Here is a 7,996-nt window from a genome sequence, read left to right on the forward strand (position 1 = left end):
CCTGTTTGTAATGAGCAGGCTGCATGCAGCTCTGGTGCTGCAGCCCGCACACACACACACCAGAGCAGAGAGGGCAAAGATATACAGTCATCCTCTAAAAATGTGTAGCCAGCACAGATGCAGGGGGAAGCATTTCCTGGCTGCGATCCTGGAGGAGGATAGCACAGCGCTGGAGTTGATCCAGTTTACTAGCTTGCTAGGATCCACAGCAGCTAAGTGGAGCGTGACAGAGGGCCAGCTCCCCCAAACCAGCCCAACGTGTCACATCTATGTTGTCAGGGTCAAGCGTCCGCCCGGCCGACCCGACGTCTGAATCCAAAGTGGTGATTTATCTTCATCCAAGTCGGGGGAAAACACCTGCGTGAGAGTGCGGTGTAAAAACATCATCTCTGCTACAGCGGTGTCCAAAATGCTGCATTCTATCCTATTTGTTGCAACTGATAATCTCTTGAGCCAATAAAGTGATTAGAGGGATTAAAAAGCAAACGCAGCATGAGAGCGATGACGAGCAGATGAGAGGAGTCGGACACCTCCACTGCAGAGGCGACTAGCTTCTCGGGTAAGAGGGTGCTGTTGTACTTGCTGATTTCATCACAAAGACTCTGGACTAGACACGTGACTGTGTGGAATTACGTTCAGATTGACCTTGATTTGGGGTTTCAACCGTCTTCCACCTGGTTTCAAGTGGTCTACAGGCCGTAGACTAATTGTTAAGTCGTGCTTTTGGCCGCGTCTCTCCTGCTGTCCTCATGAAGATCCAGCTCTCTGTTTGGACAATCCCTTGGCTGTCGGACGACCGCCTGAGTAGCATGCCCCTGAACTTCCTCTGCATCTGAAATAAGCATCTCCAGCCGAAGAACGACAAATCCAGACACCAGCTGGACGAGCGAAAACTTCACTTGAAAAACTATTTAGATGACGCCACAGGCTGGGAATTTCCTATCGATGCCAGTGTTCACATGAGGAAAAGTGCGGCTGTACTGTGTTTACTTGTGTTCAGTCTGCCACCAAGTCTCCTCCTCATTTTGACTGTGAGAATCAACTAAAGCATACGAATGATCAGTTACATCTCCCTGAAAGAGCAAAGGGCAACAACCCTGTGGAAAGTAATCCTCGGGCAGCAGCCAATCAGACCCTTGTACCTCTCAACCACAGACCCCCAAACCATCTCATCATTCACTCCTTTCATACGCCTTGACAGACAGTTGCTTCATCCAAAGGCCACCACCTTGACCATCCCACTGGTGACACCATTCATTTTTCAACAGTCAGGGAGAAATCTTCAGCTCATTTACATGCTGCGATACACTTCCATGAAACAATCCTTCCTAATGGGGGATCAGTTGAAGCTGTAGAACACATGCCAGTCCCGTTAGCGGCGTTGTTTCTCTCTGTAACAACAGAGGAGGAAGGTCAATTGAACATTGTTGTGTTCGTAACGTCACGCTCTGTGTTCTGTCAGTTATATTTAGGGGTTAAAATGCGAGTGTGTGAGAAACGGTGGGAGCGCAGGGTGTTAGCGTGTGCATCATTAGCAGTGGGTGCTAAGCGTGCCAGCATGCATCAAGACGCCGGCAAGCTATTGCTATACGATCAAACTCAATTAAGGGTCAATGAAGTTGGCAAGGATGATATTGGCTCAAGACAATTCAACTTTGGAGGAGTTCTGGACCTCCATGTGGGCTTAGGACTTGACGAATGTGAATACTTCTATGTAGACTTGTATACGAGTGAATACTTTCAGAGCTAGTAAATATATAGGCAGCATACAGTCCAATGGCCCAAATAAATCAGGCTGACTATGTTGTTCATTCAACACTGTGTGATGGTTGCTGGATGATGTCACTGCAGTTTTGACAACAAGGCTGCGACACTGGCGGCCTGGTGGTCAGGGCTCAGCACTTTTCCCTTTCTGCTGCGTTTCAACACGATTCTTGAATCAGGGAAGGTTGTTTCATTTGCGTGACTGCTGCCTGTGAATTTATAAAGTCAGCGCTCCTCAGCAGAGGTGGGTGGTGTCTCTGTGTTGTCTGCTTTTTGTATCTTTTAAGCCTTTAAGAACCTTCCCCACGTCCTCTCGCCCTTCACACCGGCATCTTCTGGGATTCAGGTTCGGTTCCAGAGCACAAGACGAAGAACGTTTTCCTGTCATCATACGCCTTGAAACAAATTCACAGTTTTACTCACTGAAACACGGCAAACGCACATGGTGTGATAGACACATCTGTCCCATCAGCCATTCACATGGACGAGCTGGCTCCATCAACCCCAGCTTTGTTTGACACGCTCACTTCATATTTTAATTCTATTCACTACTCTTTTTATTCCTACTGTATGATTGTTGCTAACTAAATATGTATTTATATATAATATATATATTTATAAAAATTATGGTCTGCTTCACTATCCCACTTCTGACGCCATTTTTTGCTGAAAAAAGTTTCTGTTGCAGTCAATAAATTAGAAAAGCAATTTATACACACTTCTCGAGTGAAGTACAGTAAAGTTTCATTTTGGCACTGAAGACGCGAGCGAGTATCAAGTGAATATGGCACTATACATAGTAGAGTGTAGTTGAATACAGTCCACAGACTACAGTGCATCATGTCCATATCATGTCATCCACAAATGAAAATGTCACCCCCTGTGACCTGCTGTGTTGCTGACATCATCACTGGTGAAGAAGAGACCATCAGCATGGATGGTGATGAGGAAAGTCCGAGTTCTACCATGTATCTCGAGGCAATACTCTGATTGGGAGGGAGTTCAGCCACCAACCTGTGAGCTGTAGTGGGGTAGTAGTGGCAGCCATGTTTCAAACGTCGATGTGGATAGTTTGTTTGAGTTGGCCCAGCGGACGGTTGGGTTGTGAGGACTTGTGGGTGGACAGCCAGTGCTCCACCGCGTCGCCCTTCAACGAGCCTCACACACCCTTGAGATGCACAATGAAGTTCCAGTGTTGGAGCTGCTCTCCTCAATGCTCAGTAGGACATAAACAAACTGGATTGACAAGGTTCATTGTCTCTGCCCCGGTGTGTGTGTGTGTGTGTGTGTGTGTGTGTGTGTCAGAGAGACAGAGAGAGAGAGAGAGAGAGGACAGCCATGTTCTCTCCTCCAGCCTGTAACCATGACAACAGGATGGCTGGGAGACATGGTTCAAGCTCAATTGAGGCCGGGGTCTTTCTTTTCCTCCAAAATAGACCTTGGTCGCCTTTCAACGGCGACTTGTGAGGAAACGCTTTTCTCTCCTTCACTTCCCTCCCAAAAAACGCACGAATCGCCTGGAAGCGCGTGCGACGGTGGCCGGACTGCAAAAGCATGTCGGTGCCATATTAAAAAAAAACACTTCCTCCTCCGGAATGGACGCTTTAAAACACCCCGATAATGCGCGATATTCGGTCGGTTGAGTCTATGAATGAATGGCTCGACTCACCAGCCGGAGAAGAAGAGCGGCGCGGCGGTGCGTCTCTTCCCCGCCTCGGTCGCTGTCCGCACATCCACGCCGGGAATGACGCGGTCCGACTGACTGTTCTATCCCTCCGCGTCCTGCTCCGAGCCGCCGCTGAGCACAGTGGTGGCGGTGCGGCTGAATCAGCGGAGGCGTGTTCCCGTCTCCTCCTCTCTCCGGAGCCTCCGAGTGTGTGCGTGTGCGTGTGTGTGTGTGTGAGAGCAGCAGCAGCAGCAGCGTCTCTCTCCCGGCTCAGAGTGAGCGCCAGCGGTTCCTAACTGTCCACTGTGGGCCTGTTGACATCAGCCTGCAGGGAGATTATCCCCCCTGCCACCCTTACTGACACACTTGTCTGCCAGCGCTCCAGCGGCCCCGTTTCACATGAACTCTCCTTCTATCACTCCTCTGAGGAGCCAAAGAAAATCAAGTCATCATTTACAGGCCGTGTCAAATAGAGCCGTCCAACGTCCAAAGTCCTGCAGCTGTTGGTTTGTCGAAAAACATGACCCCAGCAACAGTTGAATTGATCAGACTGTGAATCAATGACGGCACTTTGAATCCAAACAAACAGGATGTGAGTGAGTGAAGATGTTGGTGAAACATTATCAGTCAATAACTGGGTTGCACTGTCAGATGTAAATACATCTGCCAGTCTTGGTTCCCACTCAAATGCCAGATCCTCTATCATTTATTTCCATATCTGCAGCTGGATCAAGGGACTTCCCTCTCTCTTCCTTCTTGTTGCCAGAAAAGTTGTTTGTGCCGGGAACATTCACGCAGGAAGCATGTTGGTCTTGTTGAATCTGTGTATTATTGAGACGAGTGGCGATGTTCTGGGGGATCAGGAGCGGTCCTGGAACAAGAGCAATGCAGCATTATGTAGGTTTGAGGAGTGTCGAGGAGGTGCATCTAGTGGATCGACTGGGTTCTGTTCTGACCACTCCATCTGGATCAAGACGTGGGAGAGTGTTTGGAAAGCGTTGGGGGGTGATGATGAAAGTGGTGGCAGAGAGAAAGACAGATGGAAGAAGCTGTGTAAGAATGGATGTGCTGTTCCAGAAAAAAGGTACAAGAGGATCTTGTGAATAATAGCGCTGCCTCAGCAGAACACGTCTCTCTGGCCGAGCGGCTCCAGCTGCTGGGCAGCACAGCGATGGGAGAATGACCTTTATTGACGTGAAGAAACAGCCCACAAAATAAAATGTTGAGATGAGTCTCATCTATTGGCTTCAGGTTCAAGTGTGGGCCAGTGAGGGAGACACCAGCATGACTTATTTATGACGGCCCGCCTGTCACACAGCTGTTGTGAATGAGGGAGCCGCGTTTAAAACCCAGGGCTGTATTCAGTCACAGCGTTCCATGGCTTCTGCAGTCATTACAGAAAATATTGTTCTGCTTACGGCCTGGCGTCAACAAATGGCCGTGTAGGCTGAAACCCCTTGTGTCCCACACTGACTAGAAATCACAGGATCAATACCCAGATGTATGACAGAGGTGTAGGAGTCAATAGACTCACAAATGGCCTGCTGCTTTGCAGTGAAACCCTGCACACCTCTGCCGCGCCCGCTGAGTTTTCTGAAGGTGCGAGCCAGTCTGTCAACACTCCCTCCTCCTGTAATTACTGTCCAGCCAGCAGAGAAACACTGCTCATTAACTCTTTACCAGGGAGAGGATCTTTGTGCGAGTGTGACGGGATGTGAGCTGACACTCTGAGAAAATGTTGCTTCATTATTCATCAGTCTGTCTTGTTTTGCCCCTGTCTTTGTGCCCCCTTTGCTTCAGTCACTGACTCTGGCGAGCCGCTTTGTTTGGACCCGTTTGTTCACAACCGGCTCAATGCTACGGTGATGATCCGAGTGTTGCTGGCAGGCGCTGTACAGGTAGATCACGAGGCATGAAGAACGCAGCCATATTGGATGACAAAAGCCTATCACTTTCCCTGCTCCTTTGATCCTCCGTGGCTTTGAATTGTAGTGAAGTCGTTTGAATGGCAGGAGGAATCAGGAGACACTCTGTACAGCGCTCCAGTCCGTCACATGGCATGCGCAGACAACTGCTCAGGCACACACACCTACAGAATCTTTAGAGCAGAGGTCTCCAACTGAATTGACCAAGTCTTGTTGAGCCTGGGACCACACATGATCGGCCATTTTCTTTCGTCTTTATCATGTAACTAAGCCATTTCAGCGTCAAGCTATTTTCATGCTCATGCGTCCTGCATCCTCTGGGCCAAAAATGCCCCCTGACCCGTGAGTTTGAGAACCCTGAGGCCCCATGTTTGGAAACTGGGGAGGAAATTGGAGTTCACGCTGAGGAGAACATACTCCCCACAGAAAGGACCCATCATCACACATACAGTCAATGATAACATTTCTAAACATGTGGCTGTATGACTGTCTTAAAAGTTCTTTCTTCTCATGTGTGGCTTGTGCTTGGCTCCAAAGCATGCAGCATCAGAAGCGTCCTGTCATCTTGTCCTTGACGCAGCGCAGAGGTCATTCTTCAGCTGCACATGTTGCTCCCTCTGTGTTCACTCCCCATGAGCGCGCTGCTGAATCACACGTTTCCACGGCGGGAGCTCCTCTCTGAGCGTCTGAGGAGCCTTGAGAAGCTCGGGCTTGAATCCAGGCTGTGATCAATGGCAAATAAGAGAGTTGGTGGAACGAGGCATGGAGATGAAGAGGTGGACCGAACAAAGGGCTTCTGCGTTTGAAGACAAGGGCAGGAGAAGGTTAGATGAAGCGGAGGGTGGGGGCTCTGAAGATGACACAAAGGGCGAGCAGAGTTTGGGGGAAGCCCACTGCAATGTCAATCCTAATCACTAATTCATTAACCTGCCGGCTGCCCCGCCCCCCGTGATGGAAGCACACACACACACGTGTCCCTCGGGAGACGGACGATAATGTGACGGCCCAAGACTGGGACCGGCGGCTGCAGTGTCAGTGAAGGTGCTCAAGTGTGTGTTACAGATGAAGCAGGCCAATCAATATGCTGATGCGCTCCAGTCATATCGCTGGAAACATAATCAAAGCGTGGGGGGAGGGGGAACTGTGTGTGTGTGTGTGTGTGTGTGTGTGTGTGTTGAGACAACAAAACACATCATCACGTGCTCATGGCAACAACTGGGGAATCGGATTCCACACTCTGATGCTGCGGACTGGAGGAATGGAGAGGAGGAATCCTCCAAAGCGACCTGGATCCGCGTTCTGTGGCAGGCCAAAGTACCGGGTACACACTCCGCCAGCCCACTGTGATGCACAGCCACCCCACACGAGACAACTTCACAGAAGAACGGCCTTCACAGTGCTCGGATGCAGCCTTGATTTTCCTCTGTCAGTGGACCAATTCTTCTTCATCTTGCTTTGTGGGGACATGTTTGGTTGGAGCCCTTCAAAATAAGTGGTTTAGGTCCTGGTTAAGGTTTCCATGTGTTTGGGATGGTTAGGTGAAGGAGGAAAGGCAATGTGAGGTCCTGACAGAGACAGAGAGTCAAGTGTTGCAGGACAGTGGACCGTCTGTGAGAGATCACGACGGTCAGTCGTCACATGAGGCTCTTCTGACTGATGGAGCTGGTGACATCATTGTTAGTCGTCCACTGCCCGAGTGAAGTAATGAAAGAGAGAAACATTATCTCCCTGTAATATCTGCCTATTAGCTTGGTAGCAAAGTCATTAGCGGCGGAGACGAGTGGGACGTGGCGTGTGAGCACATGTGTGAAAGCAGAACGTGTGACGCTCATCTGGATCATTACACGCACAATGGCACACGTCTCTTCATGTGACAGGCATGACGGGCGGGGGAGGGGTCGTCGTCTGACCATCACTTCCACCTGTGACCACTTGTTTTCTGCTCTCACTGAGACCAGATCTGCAGCGTCTGTCCATGTGAGGAAGTGAGACATCATGTGTTTCCATGGCCTGTTTGTGTTCGTGTGCGACGAGAGGCCCACCAACACCGTGACACACGTGTGTGTGTGTGTGTGTGTGTGTGCCAGCACCAAGTCTTCTGGGCAGCGGGGTCAACAGACAGACCGTCGCCATGGCAACAGTGCCACCATCTCTCTCTCTCTGCCAGCTGGTTTATAAAATATGGACATGTTTGTCTGGAGGAGGTCAGAAGTGCAGAGGAGTGTGGAGCCACTGCAGACGCCTCCATCGCTCCCTGGAGAGCCGGCCCACGGGCCAGTCCACATGAGCAGAGCGACTTCGATCTGCGCAGCTGCAGCACTATGGAATTATAAAATCATGCATGAGGGGGTTAAAGTGACATATGAAGTACTTCAATGTGGAAATACTATCACATTAATATGGACGCTAATATTGGGTTTAGTAACACACATTTTCACTGCTCCATTGTGGATTTGTCTTTGCTCCGGTGTATGGCCTTTTGTTTAAGTGAAATGACAGATTTCAATGTATTATTAAATAATATGTGAATTATTAATTTCATCATTTCCATATGTATTTATCTTTTGTTAATACCCTTCAAATATCTAGTATCATCTTATCGCCTGGTAATATATTTGTTTCTATTTTCATTTTTCACTAT

The 7,996-nt window shown here is 49.3% G+C and overlaps 1 protein-coding gene across 4 annotated transcripts in view; it reads right to left on the reverse strand.

The window, feature by feature from the left end:
- Positions 1–3,718, reverse strand: part of psd2 (pleckstrin and Sec7 domain containing 2) — a 30,223-nt gene extending 26,505 nt beyond the window's left edge. For 2 of the 4 annotated variants that reach the window (XR_008416075.1, XM_053878831.1), the window contains exon 1: positions 3,434–3,718. The gene's annotated coding sequence lies outside the window, so the exon portion shown is untranslated. The remainder of the gene's footprint in view (positions 1–3,433) is intronic. The other 2 variants (XM_053878828.1, XM_053878830.1) reach the window with 2 other exon arrangements.
- Between the last annotated feature and the right edge of the window lie 4,278 nt (positions 3,719–7,996).

The sequence above is a fragment of the Synchiropus splendidus genome, chromosome 11, assembly GCF_027744825.2.
Source record: "Synchiropus splendidus isolate RoL2022-P1 chromosome 11, RoL_Sspl_1.0, whole genome shotgun sequence".
NCBI lineage: Eukaryota > Metazoa > Chordata > Actinopteri > Syngnathiformes > Callionymidae > Synchiropus > Synchiropus splendidus.